Below are 20457 nucleotides of genomic sequence, written 5' to 3' on the forward strand. Positions count from 1 at the left end.
TGAAAAACAGTAGTAATTGCATTAATTCATCAAAACACAACAGAGCTCCTCACCCCCAATCATGGGATTTAGAGACTCATGCGGTCAGAAATACAATATGAAGTGTAAAAATGTCATGAGGTACAAAATAAATCTCTAAAAGTAGTTTTTATACTAGTAACTAGGGTTTACAGAAATGAGTAAATGATGCAGAAATCCACTTCCGGACCCACTTGGTGTGTGCTTGGGCTGAGCATTGAGCTTTACACGTGTAGAGACTTCTCTTGGAGTTAAACGCCAGGTTGCAACCTATTTCTGGCGTTTAACTCGGGTTTGTAACCTGTTTCTGGCGTTTAACTTCAGAATAGGGCAGGAAGTTGGCGTTTAAACGCCAGTTTGCATCGTCAAAACTTCGACAAAGTATGGACTATTATATATTGCTGGAAAGCCCTGGATGTCTACCTTCCAATGCAATCAAGAGAGCGCAAATTGGGTTTCTTTAGCTCCAAAAAATCCACTTCGAGTGCAGGGAGGTCAGAATCCAACAGCATCTGCAATCCTTTTTCAGCCTCTGAATCGGATTTTGCTCAGGTCCCTCAATTTTAGCCAGAAAATACCTGAAATCACAAAAAAATACACAAACTCATAGTAAAGTCCAGAAATGTGATTTTTATTTAAAAACTAATAAAAATATAATAAAAACTAACTAAAACATACTAAAAACTATGTAAAAACAATGCCAAAAAGCGTATAAATTATCCGCTCATCACTCAACATGAAGGTAAGAACCCTTTTGTAATTGCTTATGCATCTAAGACTTTAGATGCTGCTCAGTCTAATTATACTACTACTGAAAAAGAGCTTCTTACTATTGTTTTTGCTATGGATAAATTCTGAGCCTATTTACTTGGTACTAAGGTAGTAGTGTACTCAGACCATGCAGCTCTAAAATATTTATTAGCAAAAAAGGAGTCCAAACCAAGGCTAATACGCTGGATACTGCTGTTACAAGAATTTGATTTAGAAATTAAGGACAGGAGTGGTAACCAGAATTTAGTGGCAGACCACCTGAGTCGCCTTGAGCACATTAAGGGTGACTCCACTCCTATAAATGATAATTTCCCATTTGATAACTTACAAGCAGTATCTGAAGTAGTTCCTTGGTATGCACCTGTAGCTAATTATCTAGTTAGCCACACTTTTCCTCTATATTTTACTAAGCACCAGAGAGACAAGCTGAAAAACGAGTCCAAATATTATATATGGGATGATCCATATTTATGGAGGTGTGGCACTGATCAGGTAATTAGACGGTGTGTGCCTCAATCAGAATTCCAATCTATTTTAGAGGCTTGCCACTCATCTGAGAGTGGAGGACATTTTGGCCCTCAAAGAACAGCTAGAAAAATTCTAGACTGTGGATTCTGGTGGCCCACTCTTTTCAAAGATGCTGCTGAATTTTGTAAATCTTGTTCCCCATGCCAAAGGTTTGGTAATATATCCAAGAGGGATGAGATGCCTCAACAGCTTATGCTTTTCTGTGAAATTTTTTATGTTTGGGGCATTGACTTCATGGGTCCGTTTCCGAATTCTAATGGTTATTTTTATATATTGTTAGCTGTAGATTATGTTTCTAAGTGGGTGGAAGCAATTCCTACCCGTACTGACGAAGCTAACACTGTTGTTTCCTTTGTTAGAAACCATATTATCTGTCGCTTTAGATCACCACGAGCGTTCGTGAGCAATCAAGGCACCCATTTTTGTAACAGGAGACTAACAGGATTACTGAAAAAGTATGGGATAATTCACAAAGTAGCAACAGCTTATTATCCCCAGACCAATGGGCAAGCAGAAGTCTCTAATGGAGAGATTAAATGTATTCTGGAGAAGATAGTAAAACCTCACAGGAAGGACTGGAGTGCCAGGCTACAAGATGCACTCTGGGCGTATAGAACAGCGTACAAGACACCCATTGGGATGATCCCCTTCCGCTTGGTATATGGAAAGGCTTGCTACCTCCCTGTGGAGGTGGAACACAAGGCTTTATGGGCTGTGAAGGAGTGCAACATGAATCTTACGAAAGCTGGTGCTGAAAGAAAACTGCAGCTAGCAGAACTAGAGACCCTCCGCCTAGAAGCATATGACAACTCCAGGCATTAAAAGGAGAAAATGAAAGCTGTCCATGACAATCACATTAAAAGAAAAGAATTCAGACCAGGGGAGTTAGTTCTACTATATAACTCCATACTAAGGCTCATGCCAGGTAAACTGAGATCAAGATGGGAAGGTCCATACAGAGTAGAGAAGGTAGAGCCATACGGAGTTTTCCACCTACGTCATCCTGTTAACTCCAAATTTCTTAAGGTTAATGGACATCGCCTAAAGCTTTACCATGGTGAGAAGATGAAGAATCAAAAGGAACTAGAGATCTTCCTCTTGGAAGATCCACCAAGAGAAGCAGAATGAGCCTAAAGATCGTCCAACTTAAGGATGTAAAAGCAAAGTGCTAGGTGGGAGACAACCCACCACGGTATGATCGTTCCGTTTCAGTCTTAGTTTTATTTTTACTTTACTTTTATGATGTTAACGACTCTTCTCATCATCCCTGCATTTAGCTGCATACAATTTGCATGTGCATTTTGCATATTAGTTTATAAAAAAAAAAAAACACACACATACACACGACGCGTAAGCGTCGCTGACGCATCCGCGTCACCAGTGCATTTTGAAGAAAAGAGAATTGGACAGAGAGTCACGCGAAAGCGTGGCTGGAGGCGTGCCTTACGCACAAACATACCCACGCATCCACGTCACCCACGGGGCCACGTCATTTGCAACATAAGCCTCCCACGCGTTCGCGTCACTCACGCGAATGCGTGACCCTAAAAATTCGACGTAAATAGGTGTATGATAGCATGTTGTGATGGAGCTGGGCTGGACTGATGCTAGAAGCACCAGCTACATCACGCGACCACGTGCCCCATGCGGCCGCGTTGTTTTCAAAACATCACCATTCACGCGATCGCGTCACCTTAAAAATTTGGCAAAAAGAGTTTGAAACAGAGTGTCGCGCGAATGCACGGCTGCTCTCGCGCCATTCGCCCAATTCAAGTCACGCGACCGCGTGACCCACCCGTCCGTGTCACTTGACACATTCACATGCCACGTGACCGCGTGATCCACGCGTCCGCGTCGCATGCAGTGCACAGAATATTCAAATAAGCCAAAATATCGTATCTTTTCTTCCCCAAATCCTAATTTTTCTTTTCCTTTGTTATTTCCTTCTTCCCCCTTCTTCTTTCTCTACTCATTCTCACTTTTTACCTTCTCCTTCCTTTTTTTTCACACCCATTATCAAGGTTCTTTTCTTTCTTTCTTTACTTTTTACTTTCCCTTATCAATTTTATTTATGTTTTAAATTTCTCTTTTCACCTTCATTATCTATATTTTTCTTTCTTTTTATCCCTTTTTATTGGTGTTGAAAATTATTTCGGTCTTTATTTTCCATATTTTGCCTGTGAATTATCATGGATTTGTTTGACAATTATATATTACTTTTCATAAGGGTTGCTTGCATGTTCAAATTTCTTACTTTCAATAACACTTTCATCATGCATGCCAAGTGTTTGTGAAAAAGCCCATATGGCATTGCACATTATTTTAATTTATTCTATTCCACTACTTTAATACCTGTTTTTCACAAAACTCCTTTTATATTTTATTGATTAAAATATAATTGACCTTACAAACAGATTGTTAGTTTGAATGATGTGGTAATCTAACTTGGACATTAAATGCTTGATCTATGCTACTCATGCCTTTGCCGGCATGTCAATAAACATCTTGCATTCAATTGCCATCACATGCATTTGTTCTATTACCTTTGATGAAATTTTCACATGTAGTCTAGACCATGTGTTAACGACATCCCTCTTTACCGTGCATTGATTATCCATCATAATATTCGCTCCCTTGCTCGAACCCTTCACTCTACACATTACTTTCTCTTTCTTTTTTCAGGATGGCCACCAAAAAAGGAAAAGAGAAAGCTATTTCCAAACCACCAGCAAGGAGAGGAACAAAAAGAGCATTAGCGGAAGAGCCATCTTCAACAGCAGTAAAGCCCTCAACAAAAAAAATCAAGAGGATCATCAAGATCGATGAAAAAGAAAAAGCCTTTCCAGCAAAAGACACTGCGCGGTTTCTTAACCGCTACTGTGAGCAGATGTTCCCCATCTTGGCAGAGAGGAATTACAACAATGAATACCTTCTCATCCTCCCAACCCACATTGCTGAATTTGTTGAGCCCCAAATTGAACGAAGACAATGGAAATTCCTACGGAGACAGCCACGGCAGGTCAATCTCTCATGGGTAGTAGAATTCTACTCCAACTTTCACATGCTAACCATGCAGTCTGTCTATGTCCGTCAGAAGCAAGTCCCCATAACTGAAGAGGCCATTCAACAAACATTAGATCTTCCCCCTGCTTCAGAAGGATTGGACGCATTCCAAGAAGCCTCACTCAAGCGCCAGACATACCAATTTGACTAGGACGCCGTTCTCAGAGTTATAGCACAACCTGGCAGCAGATGGATCTACGGATACCATCGATCCCGACCAAAATGGATATCAGCTTCAGCACTTACCTTGGAGGCTCGAGTATGGGCACAGATCATGTCCCATTATGTCTTTCCAAGCACTCACGAGTCCTCCTTCACTGCAGACATGGCTGTTTTACTCTGGTGTATCCTTACAGACCAGCACCTAAACTTACCAAGACACATCCGAAATGCAATGGGACATGTACAAATTGCGGGCAACCTACCTTTTCCCGCCTTGGTTTCATATCTCATCTTAGCAGCCGGAGTCTCCTACAGAGCTGGGGACACCAAAGCCATACTTCCACGGGATGATTAGTATGTCCCTAACGGGAAATATATCAGACCATCAGCAGCCACTACAAGTCAGCCTACAGAACCGGTTGAAGACATTCCTCCTTCAACACCACAAGCACCTACAACAAACCAACTGCTCTATCAGATACTTGAAAGGTTGGATCGGCAGGAACACAAAGCAAAGCTAAGAGAGCGCCGTAACAAGCGCCGATTCACATACCCCAAGGAGCTATTTTTGGGAAACTACAAAGACCCAGACACCTCGGAGTCCACTTCATTTACCAGCACAGGGATCCATGACGATCCCAATGGTGGAGATGCTGCTACCAGCCCCCCTCTGTTCCTGACAGATGGCACCGCAGACGGTGCAAAGCCTTAAGTGTGGGGAGGTCAGTCAGTACCTGACTTCCGGAGGTAACTTCTTTTCCTTAAACACCAGTAAAATAGGATATTTAGTTAATTTTTCTTTTGTTTAGAATAGAATAGATTGCATAGTAATAATTAGTTGCATGCATGTTCTACTTGATTGAAAATAATAAGTTTCTTCTAAGACCCTATTTTTTGAAAAATTTCACTAATTTAAATCAAAACCTTTGTGTAAACTTGTTTGAAGTTGTAATTGGAATATAGTTTAAAGCTAGAACACACAACTCGTGAGATTTTGAGCCTAATTACATGATTACATTATTTAACCATAAATATTTTATTCTTGTGTGTTTACTTCTCTATGATTGTAATCTTATTTTGCTTCATCCTATATGTCCAATGTTTAATATGTTATATGCATGCGTATGATTGAGGCCATTATTTGTTTAGCTCACTTATCCCAAACAAGTCTACCCTTTAAATTACCTTTGTCAGCCACTTTGAGCCTTTTTATCCCATTTGTTCTATATTTTACCACATTACTAGCCTTAAGCAGAAAAATAATTAAATATCCCAATTTAATCTTTGGTTAGCTTAAGATAGGAATGGTGTGTTCATTGAGTATGGGAAAATTGTGGGAACAAGGGATAATAAGGGAATGTGTTATGTTTTTACTTTGATAAAATATTGGGAATTTGGGTACCTACTCATGTGAGACTAGAAAAATTAAAAGTCCATGTGCTCTGATAAGTTATGTTTATTTTTCCAATTGAAAAAAAAATATCCAAAAATATTCAATAAATAAGTAAACAAATAAGGGGACAAAATTACCCCAATGTTAAGTTAATGAAAAAAATCAATGCACATGTGATAAAATTAAAGAAAAGTTGATACATGAGTATGTAATGCAAAAGTGAGAATTTTGGGTAGCTAGGCATGATTCTAGAGTTATATAGAGTGTATGTATGTTAGGTGAAAGCTTAGGTTAATTAAAGATTCAATTTATAAAACTCACTTAGCCATATACATATACCCTTACCCTTACCTTAGCCCCATTACAACCTTGAAAAGACCTCGTGATGTTTGCATTGGTATGTTAAATATTATTGATTGGTTAGGCGAAGAACAAATTTTAGAAAGCATGACTAGAGAAGAGTAGAGTGATTACCCTATACACCTGAGTGATTAGAGTGCACATACACTACCAGTAAGGGTTCAGTGCTTAATTCTATGTTCCCTGCTTCCATGAGCTGTCTTCTTACAATGTTACCTGTATTTACTATATGAATTGAGTTAGTGAAATCTAATTTATATTTGTCTTGAAGAGCTTACTTACCTTTAACCAAGTAGACAAGAAACATATAGTTGCATTTACATATATACATAGATTGCATTGCATTGCATGAGTTCTACATATCCCTACTCATTCACTCTATCTCCTTCAACTAAGCATGATGACATGCTGATGTTTAAGTGTGGGGAGGTTGATAAACCATTATTTTATGGTTTATATTGTGTTTAATTGTGTGGTTTTATCAATTCTTTACCCACTTATTCATATGATAAGCATGTATTTACAATTCCTTCTCAAAATCACTCCATGGTTGAAAACTTGCTTTCTAGAGAATTTTAATTATGTATTTTAATTCTTCTTTATCCCATTCGATGCCGTGATTTATGCGTTAAGTGTTTCAGGCTTCATAGGGCATGAATGGCTTAGAAATTGGAGAGGAGGCTTGCAAAAATGGAAGGAACACAAGAAACTAAGGAGATAACCAGCGAGCAATGACGCGAGCGCATGGCCCACGTGAACGTGTGAAGTGAAGGATTCGCAGCGACGCGGACGCGTGCCTGACGCAAACGCGTGGATTGGAGTCTGCACGAGTGACGCGAACGAGTGAACCACACGAACGCGTGACAAGAAAAATCGCTGACTGACGCGAACGCGTGGACGACACGTACGCGTGACCTGCGCGATCTGCAAAAATAATAGAATACGCTGGGGCAATTTTGGGCCGCTTTTTGACCCAGTTTTCGGCCCAGAAACACAAACTAAACCTAGGAAACATGCAGAGGCTCAACAGGCATCCACACACATTGAGATTCATCACATTAGGATTACACTTAGTTTCAGATCTGAGTTTTTAGAGTTGCATTACATTGATAGTTTATGCTTTTGCTTGGATTTTTGGATGCTGAAAGTCATTACCTCCGTTGAATACATTACTTTAGTTTGTTTCCTTATTCCTTTATTTTTAATTAGTTACTCATTGAGTCTATTCAATTAAGTGTGTTACATTTTGAATTTATTAATATATGAAGTTATTTTCATTTTAATTAATTTTAATTCTCTATTTTATTTTAATTAATTATGTCTTCTCATATTTTTATGATTATTAATTTCATGTCAATGGAGTAGAATTTCTACTTGACATGGGGGTTGATTAAGAGGTGATACTTGAGTTGGAATGCTCAAGTGCTTGGTTAAACTGGACGTTGTTGGCTAATTCCATACCTACTAACACTAGACCTCCCCAAGGGAGAGGGCTAGGATCTGAGGGTGAGAGTTAGTTCAATCACCAAACATTTCCTTATTTAGTAAGGGAAAATCGAGTGAGAACAACAACCTTTTTACACCACACTTGAGAATATCCCAACAAGGATAGAAGTTCCACTTAGTTATTCCCCCAGTCAAGGCCTTTTATTCAGAATATCAATAATTATTCTTAGTTTATTTTTATTGCATTAATTCACAATAAATTTAATTACTCATTATCAAACTCAACTTTCTGAGAATTTTCTAATTAATAAATTAGCACTATTTCCTGCAACTCGTTGGGAGGCGACCTGGGATTCATACTCCCAGTATCTTTAATTCTAAAATTTGTGACAACCCTTTTTAAATTGGTGAGGCAGATCTTAGCTGGTTAAGAGCTATACATGCAACGCTGTCTCTTAATTGAAATCTCTTAATTGGTTAATTTCTGCCACGCATCACTATGCACTTCAAAGGAACAGTGTCCCTAACTATATGCTTGTGGTGTGAATGTGTCAAGTAAAAAGCTTGAGACTGAGCAGTTAAAGTCGCTATCCAAAGCAAAAAAGAGTCTGCATAAGAACTATGGACACCTCTATCTGAGGATTCTAGCAAAGCTGAATCATAATTCGAAAGGGTTCAACCAGTTAAGTGTCTGTGGCATTTATTTATCCGGTGGTAATACTAGAAAACAAAGTGCTTAGGGCGACGGCCAAGACTCTAAAAGCTGTATACAAAAATAAAAAAGAACTGAACTAGGAGAGTCGATAATATTCTAAATTCCTAAGGATGCCAACACTTATGAGCTTCAATGGATAGTGAGATGCCAAAACTATTCAGAAGCTAAAAGCTACAAAGTCCCGCTTATCTAATTGAACCTGAGCTTCATTGAAAACTCTGAGATTTATTGTATCTTACTCTTCTTTTTATCCTACTTTGTTTTTTAGTTGCTTGGGGACAAGCAACTGTTTAAGTTTGGTGTTGTGATGAGCGGATATTTTATACGCTTTTTGACATCATTTTCATATAGCTTTTAGCATGTTTTGTTTAAGTTTTATTATATTTTCATAGGTTTTAGTGTAAAATTCACATTTTTGGATTTTACTATGAGTTGTTGTGTTTTATGGTGATTTCAGGTATTTTCTGGCTAAAATCTGAGAGTTTTGACAAAGTCTGATTCAGAGGCAAGGAAAGCGTAGCAGATGTTGTCAGGATTTGACCTCTGTGCATTCAAACAGGAATTTTTGGAGCTACAGATATCTAAATGGATCGTTCTCAATGGCTATGGAAAGCTAACATCCTGGGATTTTCAGCAATAGATAATAGTTAATACTTGTCTTTGGAGATGAAGGCCCAAAACTGGCATTCAATGCCAGCCATCTACCCTAGTCCTGGCATCCAACGCCCACAGAGAGGTGGCCAGCGTCCAACGCCCAAAAAGGTGCCCTAAGTAGGCGTTCAATGCCCAAGGAGCACACTAGCACATGGAGACACCATTAGCTCAACCCAAACACTCACCAAGTGGGCTCCGGAAGTGGAGTTTCGCACTACAAGTCTAAGCCTATCATATTTCTATAATCCTTAGTTATTAGATTAGTATATATAGGAAAAGATCAACCATGTTTAGGATCTTCTTCCTCCCCCATTATTTTCGAACACCATTACGTATAGTATGAGCCACTGAACCTCCTAGGTTAAGGTTAGGAGCTCTGCTGAGTTTTATGGATTAATAAAAGTACTACTGTTCTATTTCAATTTGTGTTTGATTCTCTTCTAACATGTATCTTCGTTCTTCAACCTTATGAATGAGTTGAACCATCAAAAGTTATCTCTATTTCACATGGGTTCAGCGAGTGTCTTTCATCGGATATCAATGAACCACTAGCTTGATTATACATCTCTTAGACGGCTAATCCACGACTTTGTTGGGGACTTCTCGAGACATCAGTTCAGCCGAGGTATGGGGAGATTAGGGTCTTTATGGTAAAGGCTAGAACCAAGGCGCAACATTCTCTAATCCGGAAGATTCGACCTTGTCTGTGGCATTTTGAGTAGGATCACCAAGGGAATGAACTGCAGGAGCTTCACCCTCATTCAGACTGGATGTGCACTAAACCTGGTATTCAGCCTAGAGGAAGATTAGCGGCCGCTCAAACCGGCATTGATCACATACAGCCTACTATAGAAGAAATCATTCACAGTTGGAGTAGACAGTAAGAAAGTATTGATCCAGAAGAATAAAGCATCTCTAAAGCCTTAACCATCTTCTTATCATTAGATTCACAATTACTGAGTAACATTATCTTTATTTTACTTTTATGTGCTTAAACAACTAAACAACTTTTCTATCTGCCTAACTAAGATTTACAAGATAACCACTATTTGATCCAAGCCAACAATCCTCGTGGGATCGACCCTGACTCACCTCAGGTATTACTTTGACGACCCAATGCACTTGCTGGTTCAGTTGTGCGGAGTGTGGGAATTCACGCACCAACTGGCGTTCAACGCCAGCTTTCTATCCCCCTTAGGGCATTAGACGCCCAGCCAGTACTTCTTGGATGGCGTTCAACTCCAACAAGGCCTCCCTTTCAGGGCGTTGAACGCCTAAACAATGCTCCTTGGCTGGCATTCAACGCCAGGTTACCCCCTCTATAGTGTAAGGATGTGGGTCTCCTTACATCATTGGCAAATGGAGTGCCAACCTTACACTCTTTGGGCTGAAATCCAAGAGTCACCCTCGGACCATGGTGCTCCAATTTTTTGGATGTGGGTTCACACTAGTGCCATGATATTTAGTGTCCCATGCATTAGCATAGAACTCTTGAACCATCAAGACCCCAACTATTGGGATAAGATTGGTTAGGACTTTCCAACCTCTCTTCCGGATTTCTCTTTGGATCTCTGGGTACTCATTCTATTTTAGCCTAAAGGGGACTTCAAGAATCACCATTTTCTTTGTCACTACTTCATAGAAGTGGTTTCGGTGGGCTTTGGTGATGAATCTTTCCATCTCCCATGATTCGGAGGTAGAAGCAACTGCTTTCCCTTTCCTCTTTTTAGAGAATTCTCTGACTTTGGGTGCCATAAGTGTGAATGAAAAGCAAAAAGCAAGGCTTTTCCAACACCAAAATTAAAAGCTTTGCTCGTCCTCGAGCAAAATATGAAGAACAGAGTAGAAAAAGAAGAGAATAGAGGAGATAGAGATGGATAGTGGATTCGGCCAAGAAGGGCTTTAGTGAATGGATGATGTGTGTATGAAGACTAGGAAGAAGGGGAATTTATCGGGGTGGGATAGGTTGGGTTCAAATGAATGGGTGGGAAATGGGTGGAAAATTTTGAATTTAAAGTGGGTGGGGGTTGGTGGGCATTTTGGGAAGTGATATGGATGCGATTGGGTTAGGGTTTATAGGGACGAGTGTGTGGGGAAGAGTGAAAGAAGGAGAGAGAAGAAGGTGGGGTAGGTGGAGATTTTGTGGGACCCACTAACCCTGAGGGGGTAGGGAATTCGAGTCCCTGCCCCCTTGTAGGCGTTGAACGCCCAGCTGCTGCTCCTGGCTGGCGTTCAATGCCAGCAATGTACCTCTATGTGGGCGTTAAATGCCCATCGGGTTTCTGCCTGGCATTCAACACCAGGTTTCTGCTTCATCAGTGGCGTTCAACGCCAGCAATGTGCTCTTCATGGGCGTTGAATGCCCACTCTGACATCCCTGGCTGGCGTTCAACGCCAGCAAGGTCTCTGCTCCAGAGTGTTCTGTTTCTAGCTCTAACTGCTTCTGTTTCTATTTTCACTACTGCACATGATCATAAACTCAAAGAAACATGAAAATTAAGATAATATAACTTAAATAAACTTAAAGAAAAACAAGAAACATTAATTATTGATGGGTTGCCTCCCAACAAGCGCTTCTTTAACATCATTATCTTGACGGTTAGCTCCTTACGAAGATGGATAGGGGCTCAGAATTTCACCCCTTATAGTGAATTTCTCGCCTGTGCTCTCATGGATAAGTTCCACATGTTCTAGAGATAGGATCCTATTCACAGTGTGTGGAATGACAGGATTGTCTGTGAAGATAACTCTCATGCCAGGTGAGAGGCCTTCAGTAGGGATTTTCTTATCCCTCCTGCCCTTGGGCACTTTCTTACTGCCATTCTTCTCAGAGCTTGATAATGGTTGCCCCACACCAAACTTAAAATTGGTGTCTGGGGGCTCTGTTAGGCTCTGTAATGAGAGGAGTGGTTGAAGCACTTCATGTTTATGAATGGTGCTTCCTTCAGTTGAGGTAGAATGAGGTTTATGAACCTTGAACACAAGATAGTCCTCATCTAATTGCAGGACTAGTTCTCCTCTGTCTACATGAATTACAGCCTTGGCTGTATCTAAGAAGGGTCTTTCAAGGATGATGGATTCATCATCTTTCTCCCTTGTATCCAGGATTATGAAATCAGTAGGGATGTAAAGGTCTTCAACCTTCACCAAGACATCCTCTACGAGTCCATGAGCCTTTTTCATGGACTTGTTTGCCATCTCTAGTGAGATTCTTGCAGCTTATACCTCAAAGATTTCCAACTTCTCCGTTACAGAGAGTGGCATAAGGTTTATGCTTGAACCTAGGTCACACAGAGTCTTATCAAAAGTCGTGGTACCTAGGGTGCAAGGAATTAAGAAGCGTCCAGGATCCGGTTTCTTCTGAGGTAACTTTTGCTGAGCCAAGGTATTAAGTTCCTTGGTGTGCACTGGAGGTTCTTCTTCTAATGGCTCTGTGCCAAATAGCTTAGGATTCAGCTTCCTCAGAATTCCTAGGTATCGAGCAACTTGCTCTTCCCTAGTTTCCTCTTCCTCATCAGAGGAGGAGTACTCTGCAGATTCTATGATCTTAACCAAGCATTCAATGCAACTTCAATGGGTTCCTCATGAACCTTGGGTTCTATCAGTTCTTCAATAGGGGAGTTCTCAGTGGGCTTAGGGTTGCCAGCTACCCCTATTGTGGCATTCAATGCCAAGACTTGCGTTTTTTTTAGCGTTGAACGCCCATCATGCATTCATGTACTAGCGTTGAACGCCAGCTTTGGTACTTCTTTGGGTGTTGAACGCCTAGGAAGGACCTCCTTACTGGCGTTCAATGCCAGTGATGGTGCTTTATGTGGGACTAGTAGTGGGTGCTTTACGGCCTAGAGGTCTGAACCGCTTGCCGTGCAGAATAACCCTCTTGCGGTCACCGGCGGTCTCTCATCCTGAGGCTCGCAAGGTACCTCAGCCTGGTGAGCCAACTGAGTGATCAAACATGGGAATGCAAAGGTGCCTCTGACATGTACTCGGGACATATAGCTCCTGATGAGTCTTGGAAGGTACAGGACATTTCCTTCCAAGACACACCAAATAAGAACCACCATGTCTGCTGGCTGGCACCTCCGACTCGTGAGTGCTAGGCATGACATAGTTGCTCAGTATCTGTTGCCAGAACCTAGCCTCATCATTGAGATAATCAATCTTGATGCCCTGTGGAGTCGGCTTCGACGTTTCGAATTCCCACAGAACGTCAGCATGAATAGCTACAGTACGAAGAGTGGCATCCCAATCAAACTTTATTAATCTAATATCCTCCTCAGCCCAATGAAAACCATCCTTATCATCTATTTTCGGTAGGAAATGGAGGATCTCTTCTATTACTCCTCTGTGACTATAATCTGTCTGCCCCGAAGCTGAACTGCATCAAGGGTCAATCGATAATAGTTGCAGTAAAACTCTAGGACCCATGATGAGTTCACTTCTACCAGCTCTCTATCTAGAAATACCCAACCCCGATGTTCAATTTGCTATTCAGTGTACTTTCTCATCTCGGGTGGTTGATGAATCCATATTTTACGATAATTTTTTGTTAGAATTGAGTGGATTTTATCATATAAACCTACACTTATTCTATTAAATAGCATGCTTTTGAGCTTTCCTCTTAAATTATGCTTAATTATAAAAACATGCTCTTTTATGCCGAATTTGACTTATTTTATTCTATTTACCTTCCATTCGATACCCTGATGTTGTTTGTGAGTGATTTCAGTTGTATAAGGTAAGAATGGATTGGTGAGAATGGAAGAGGAGCATGCAAAGAGGAGGAAGCATGAAGAATCAAAGGAGGAGAACAAAGCGATGTGTGCGTACGCACAGGAACCAAAGTAGAGCAAAGCGTGCGCGCGAGCAGCATCTTACGCGTCGCACGACCATCCTGAGCATCGCGAAGTGTGCGTGCGCACAATCAGAGATTTTGGCCGAGTGTGCGTACGCACAATATTCATTAAAAACGCACGTGACTCGCGTTTTTGATGGATTGGAGGCCCAGTTCTGAAGCCAATAGCTCATAATGAAGGGGAAAACAACACCATACCATAGGATATCATTAGGATAGTTTTAGGAGTAGTAGTAGGAGGTTTTAGTGTAGTTTTTCTCTAAGTTTTCTTTCCTCTCCATTAGGTTTATACTAGGGTTTTACATTTCAAGTGCCATTTCCATTTTTCATCTTGGAGTTTGCTAGCCTCCATTGTAAGTATCTCTTAATTGTTACTCCTTTTAGTTACAATTTTGCTACTCTTTCTTGTAATTAAAGTCATAGTATATATATATATATATATATATATATATATATATATATATATATATATATATATATATATATATATATATATATATACTTTTTCCAATTTTGATTTCTTGTTGATGATTTTGATGATTGATGATTGGTATATTCTTGATTAATTTGGTATTGTTGATTTTAATCAATTATTTCTCTTAGTTTCAAGCTTTTTCCTAATTTCCTCATGTTTTGCATTTTTGCCAACCAAGTGTTTGTGGAAATGTCGAGTTTAATTATGGGCTAAATTTCTACCTTTTGGCTTGGGAAAAATGAGCAATTGGGTTCCTAAAGTTGAAATGTCCAACATTTAGTGATAATTCTTTGATTGTTAATTGTTCTTGTTTCCACTAAAGCTAACTTGTTGCTAAGGTAATAAGCAAGTGAGTTAGGATTTGTGGAATAAGGACAACTATGCTCCTTGACTTACTCTCCGATGTGAGGGTTAGCTAAGTGAGATTAATACATTATAATTGTCATAGTTGTAGTTTCAACAAGGAAATGTCCCTAGCTCATTCCAAGCTAAGACTTCATTTATGTTTTGAATTATACATACACATACATACATCAATCACTTTTATAGCTTACTTGTCTATATTACATAGCTAGTTCTTTAATTCCTTTATTAGTTTATTACTTGTAATTTTGAATGTTCTTTTATTTCTTTAGTTGTTCATATCTTCATTGAAAATCTTGTTACCTTCACAACCAAAATTGCACACTCGATCACTAAGTCCTTGGGAGATGACTCGGGAAGTGAAACTCCCGGTTTATATTGATTTTGAATTGTGACATCTTTTGTCCTTCCAAACTATGGTGGGGAGTTGATTGTCGGTTGGGACTGTGCTACCAATGAAGTGGTCCCTATTTTGATAGATTCCTAACCTGTGATGGCGCCTTCGTCAAGTTTTTGGCGCCGTTGCCGGGGACTTCTAAGCGCAATGAGTGCTATAGTTTTTGTTGTTGTAAATATGTGAACAGTGTGAATACTTACTTTAGTTAATATTTGATTTTTGTTTGTTACTTGACACTATTTGATAGATGGCGCCCCTATCTTAGTAGTTTAGTGGTTATTGACTATTCAACTATTTTCGTTTATTTTCTTATTCTTGTTTTGCTTTTGATAATTGCATGCTTTTATTGATTCCTCAGTTGAATGACATGGTCACTTCCAAACCCGAGCTTGGCCCCTTTTAAACCAAAAATAGAAAGAACTTTAACCCATATTAGGCAAGCTCGGTGCCGGCTAGCATTTGTGAATAGCGAATCAGTCTCTTTCGAAAAGCCAACCGATTCGCCATCACCTTCAAACTGTGATTCTCATTCTTCAAATAACGAGGAAACCTTATATTCTTCTGTAGGGAGTGCTGAAGTTTCTTTGAGTGAATCAGGTGACAGCACTATGACGTAGCCACCTCGTAGAATCACCTTGAAGGAAGTTGGAGCCCCGGACATCAACTTGCAACCGATACAAATTCGGTATCCGGATTTGGATCCAAATTTTGAGCTCAAGACGAGCATGATAAACTTGCTTCCCAAGGATAATGGGCTACCAGAAGAAGACCCTCTCAAGCATCTAAAAGACTTTCAAGTTGCATGCTCCACTATGAGAAGACATGGGTCGGAAGAGGTAGCGGTCATGGTTTTCGCTTTGCCTTTCTCTTTGGGGGGAAAAGCCAAAGAATGGTTTTATACTCAACCAGAGGATATTATTTCTAATTGGGACTTGCTGCGTAAGGAGTTTCTGGAAAAGTTTTATCCACCTCAGAAAATGGATCGGCTACGGAAGGAAATATCTTGCATTATGCAAAGAGATGGGGAGACTCTTTATGAGTATTGGGAGAGATTCAAAAAGTTGTTGGAAGCTTGCCCTCACCACCGCATTGACGAGTTAGTGCTTATAAGTTATTTTTGTCAAGGGATGAACCCTCAAGACAAGCTTCTTCTAGGTGCCTCAAGTGGAGGATCCTTCACCAAGAACAAGACCACTGAGGAAGTTTGGGAGGTCATTGCGGATTTGGCAGACTCAACTTAACACTCAAGGGCAAGAAATCCCCAACCAAGAGCTTTAAGTGAAGTCTCACCTTCTGGAGATGCTATTTTGACTAAGACCCTTGGTGAGATGACAATTTTGTTGAGGCAAATCACCCAAGGCCAACAAGTTCCCCAAGCGTTGATATCTCCTCCACCTCAACCTCCTAGAATTGAAGGACCACCTAGATAATGTAGTATTTGTGCTTGCAATGGTCACTATACCGATGAGTGCCCTTAAATCCAAGAAGACACCACATTGGTGGTAGCTAATCTTTACCCACAAAGGTCCAACTACAATCAAGGATCTCATCAACATGGGGGAAACCAAAATGAAGGATGGAGGGATAACTCTAATCAAAGGTGGAGCCAAGCCTCTCAAGCTCAACCCTGTCCCAATGCACAAGTCTACTATCACTGATGAAGCCCAAAAGCATGGGTTTGGATTTTCGCATTAAAATAGGATTGACATTGCAAGTATAGTCCAAACCCAGCCATTGATCATCAATCAAATTATAATCCTAAAGATGTCACAATCAACATAAAATAACCGGGAGTTTTAAATCCCGGGTCATCTTCCCTAGGAACTAATGCCAAGGAGTGCACATAATTATGGTTGTGGAAAGCAAGGGGTTTTAATAATTGAAGTGAACAAAATAAAGGAATTAAAAGAACTAGACAAAATTGAAATTAACAAAGCAATAAAGGAATAAAAGAATTATGTATGTAATATAATCAAGTAATGCTATAAAGTGATGGAAAGGTGGTTCAAAACATAAAAGAAACCTTGACTTGGGATGAGTTATGGAATCCTCGCCTTACCATAACCACAACTATGATAATTATGATGGATTAATCTCACTAAGTCAACCCTTAACATCGAAGGATAAGTTAAGTGAGCATAATTGTTATTAATCCACAAGTCCTAGCTAACTTACTAATTACCTTAGTAAAAAGCTAGCGTAAATGGAAATAATAACAACTAACAACCCAAGAATTATCACTAAATGTTGGATATTATGGCTCTAGTAATTCATAGACTCATTTTCCCCAAGCCAAGGGGTGGAAATTTACCCCATAGCTAGGGTTGACATTTCATCAAACACCTAGTATGCATATTCACAAAACATGAGAAATTGCAAAGGAAAATGGACAACTATAACCAACTATTCACATAACCAAATATAAACAAGCAATCAAACATAAAGAGAGCATAAAGCATTAAATTCATCAATCAAAACTTCAAGAAACTCAAAATTGCAATTATAAACAAAGTAACTTGAACCATAAGAACATAAAAGCAAAAGTGATGTAATTAAAGAGAAGTTTAAGAGTACTTACAATAAAGATGAGTAAAATCAAAGATCAATCTTGACTATAAAATGCTACAATAGAGATGGAAATTAAACCCTAAGAGAGCATTTTCTACTTTACTCCTACTCCTACTCCTAATGCATTTTCTACCTAATCTAACCTAATGAAAGCTTATTCTTCATATGTCTTGATATTCCCTTCATATAGCATCCAAATACAACTTCCCAGCCTTCAAAAATGGGCCAAGAAACCCCAAAATCGCCACCAGCATGCTGCATTAATGAAGTCACGTGATTGCAGTGACACGTACGCGTAGGTCACACGTACGCATCGGCCAAACTTGCGCGCGTGTGCGTACGCACGCATCACTGTGCGCATGCACGGAAGCTGAATCTTCCAAAACTTCATTTCTTCATGCTTTCTCCCTTTGTCCATGCTTTCCCATCACTTCTTCCATCCATATTAGCCTTGTAAACCTGAAATTACTCATCAAATACATCAAGGCACCCAATAGAATGAAAGTGGAATAAAATTGATTAAATTAAGTACAAAATAGCATGTTTTCACAATTAAGCTCAATTTAAGGAGAAAACACAAAAGCATGCTATTTAGATGAATAAATGTGGGTTTGTGTGATGAAATCCACTCAAATCAAACCAAAATATACCGGAAAATATGGACTCATCAATTCCCCACACTTAAACAATAGCATGTCCTCATGCTAAACCAACAAGGAGAATGATCAAAAAGGGGTAACAACTTATTAAATGCAACCACCTATATGCATGCAAGTATGTGTATACTATCTATACCTATATATCTATCTATAGTATCCTATCGAATTGGTAAAAACAAACAATCAAATTCCCAAGTAATTATAGACAAATAGGGCAAAGCGAGGAAGTAATCTAATGCAACTAAAATCTAAAGAATTGATTCAATTTATCAAAATGAAGCAACTTGCAAGAATGCATGATAAGAAGGTATGGAATTATAGAATTGAGTAATTGAACCCTCACTAGGTGTGTATACACTTTCAACGCTCGGTGTCTAAGGGTTTAATCACTAAAGTCTGCTCCTAATCATGCTTTCAATGAATTGCTTTTCATCTAACAATCAACAAGTATTTGATGCATGTATGCAAGTATCATGAGGTCTTTAGAAGATTGTAATGGGGTTGGGGTAAGGGTAGGATGAGTTTATGGCTAAGTGAACTAAAGGATTGAATCTTGGATTAGCTCAAGTATCCAACTCAACCTATATCAATCAACCCACAAAAATGCATTCTAACCACCCATTACTTCTTTTCACGCACATTCATGCCTTAGTTTCTATTCACACACTTTTTTTCTTCTTTTCTTTCCATTTCTTTCCTTCTTCTTTCTTCTTCTCTTTTCTTCCCTTCTTCAACCATCATCCAACACTACCAAATACCATCTAACACCATTTCTTTTAGTTAGTTAGTTGTTTAGTTAGTTAAATTCTCATTTAATTTTCTGTTTTTCATAATAAGTGTTGGATTATTATTTTTGTTTACTGATTATTGCTGCTGAATATTGATACGATGTTAGTTCAACATCATTGTTGTTAAATGACATTGTTGGGTTTCATTTTTGAGGTTATATTTGCTACTTGGTTTGGAGTTTCCTTGTTGAACAATTGTGAATACCAAGTATATGAGAATTGCCTTCAAGCTTTTTAAGTCTTTTTGAATTGCATGATTTGGCCACTATGTGATTTGAATTCTTTTCTTTGATTAGGCAATTTCTTGTTGGATGTTGTGCATTTATCTTAATGCATTGTGTTTCTTGATCATATGCATCCACATGTTTTTAGCTTGAATGCTTTCATGCTTCTTTATTGCTTGTTTGGTTGTTTTAACCTATGAGTTAAGAGCATCTTAAGCACATTAGGATGAGTGAAGTGCATGTTCCTTTTTCGTGTAACTGTGACATAGTTCTTTTTATGCTAGTGTGTGTTCTAGACCGCATGCATTTTAGAACTCACACACTTATTTCATTAATGTCACACTAATTCACTCACTCAATTCTAGTGATTTACCTCATTCCAACAATGTATGCTTCCTTACTTTGCATTTTCTCATCTTACGGTGTTATTTTCTATTTTTCATGAATGATGCACCACAAGCAACAATGGAAGTGGAAGAAAGAACATGCAGCAACCGGTTGATCCGCCAGCTGAAGGTGGCAATCCGGTCTCCGTACCCCCTTGCTCGTCTTTGGATGCACCGAGGACGGTGCAAACTTTTAACTATGGGGAGGTCGTCCGACCAGTCGGCATTTTTGGGTGACAAATTTCTAATCCCAACACTTTTGCATTTCATTCTTAGGTTTTTTAGGATTTTTCTTATTTTTGCATATATATACATAATAAGCTTAGTCAAAATAATGAAATTTTTCAAGAATTTATCTATAGGGTATCCCAATTGATTTGAGTAAAAACTTTTCATTGAACTTGCTTGAAATATATCTTGTGGATCATGTTTTGAGCAAATAACACAAGCATGTGAGTTTTGAGCCTAATTGTGTGGTTACATCTTATAAACACTTATTTTCCTTCTTGTGTGATTATTCTCTTCCTTTGATTGTAATCTTTGATTTGTTTGATTCTTTATGTCTATTATTTTGCATATACATGCATTTATATGATTGAGGCCATCATTTCATTTAGCTCACTTACCCAAAT

General features: G+C 39.1%; 1 non-coding gene across 1 annotated transcript; it reads right to left on the minus strand.

Annotated features, from left to right (window-relative positions):
• Positions 1–16183: 16183 nt before the first annotated feature.
• LOC112738607 (small nucleolar RNA R71) lies at positions 16184–16290 on the minus strand. Its single transcript, XR_003169558.1, has one exon. It is a non-coding gene; the product is annotated as a small nucleolar RNA R71 (small nucleolar RNA).
• Positions 16291–20457: the final 4167 nt, after the last annotated feature.

The sequence above is a fragment of the Arachis hypogaea genome, chromosome 13 (assembly GCF_003086295.3).
Source record: "Arachis hypogaea cultivar Tifrunner chromosome 13, arahy.Tifrunner.gnm2.J5K5, whole genome shotgun sequence".
In the NCBI taxonomy this organism is placed as follows: Eukaryota; Viridiplantae; Streptophyta; class Magnoliopsida; order Fabales; family Fabaceae; genus Arachis; species Arachis hypogaea.